Below are 1,251 nucleotides of genomic sequence, written 5' to 3'. Positions count from 1 at the left end.
TTTAAAATGGTTTTAAAGTTGAAAAATCCCGCAACACTTCGTTGACAACAAATTTTCATCAGAGCCCATACATTTGAATGCTGTTCAGAGACGAATCTCCGTACAGCAGTCAAGCGAAGTTTTGGGCCTTGGATCCGAAGCTCAATTCGCTTGACACTAGATGTAACCATACAGTGTACAATAAAACCTATCACCTACAGTGTCTGATTCGAATCACTACACAATAATGACTGCCCAGCATGACCATACAGTGACCCCAGGGCCAGCCTTTTCGGAGCGTTCGACCGATGCCTCACGTCACTATTAAAAGAGGTGCCACAGTTATAAGGCCTGGGCATTCAGAGCTTGCCTTCCCTATCATTGCACCCGCTACTTACAAAGTAATTAGAAATATAATTTTTTGGTGAAATTCAGCGAAGCAGCCAAATCAAATTTTTATAACTTCTCTCATCTCTACTTATGACAAAAGCTACTGAAAAAGTCCATCAATATTTTCTTGCCAATTTTTGCTTAACACATTGAGTTCCTTTTAGCTCTTTACTTCTTGTACACATCCATGTTGATACAAACCAAAGTGTAAGCAAGCTGACATGGCCTCCATACAGCCACCTTAGCGTTAACCTGTCTGTACAGCTTTATAGACCTCAGAGCTACATAACCTCAGGCAGAAGTCATAGTCATGCTTCTAAATGTTAGCAAGCATATCATTTACAAGAAAAAGTTTTTTAGTTGCTGCATCCATGGCCAGCTTTCGAGTGTGCATGCAGCGCGTATATTTCCCTGGTACGCATCTTGTATATCCTACTGTGTGCTGTGGCGATGATGGTCCCAATTACCAGGGCTATTGAAGGGCAGGATATGCTCGACCTTTAGTCCACCAACACCACCTAAGAACAGGACTTTTCTCCATTCACCACATAAGACGCTGGAGGGACTGAATGGGCCACAGCAGTCTCTATATTAAATAATACCGTATAAAACCCACAAAACAGTAGCTAAACACTGGGGGCAACCTATTTCATCCTTGATGGAGGAATGTAAGGAGTGTTAAATTCAGTAATACTTTTTTAAAGAGGTGTGTACCTGAAGAGGGGTGCACTAACACAATAATACAATTACACAAGGATTTGTTATTAACCCCATTGTGACCAGCCTGTTTTGGGACTTACTGACCAAGCGTTTTTCTTAATTTTTTCATCTTGTCTTCCCAGTTTTGTGCAATAAAATCCATTTTGAAAAAAGAAGAAAATC

Source organism: Bufo bufo, chromosome 5 (genome assembly GCF_905171765.1).
Source record: "Bufo bufo chromosome 5, aBufBuf1.1, whole genome shotgun sequence".
NCBI lineage: Eukaryota > Metazoa > Chordata > Amphibia > Anura > Bufonidae > Bufo > Bufo bufo.
This window is presented reverse-complemented; position numbering follows the sequence as displayed.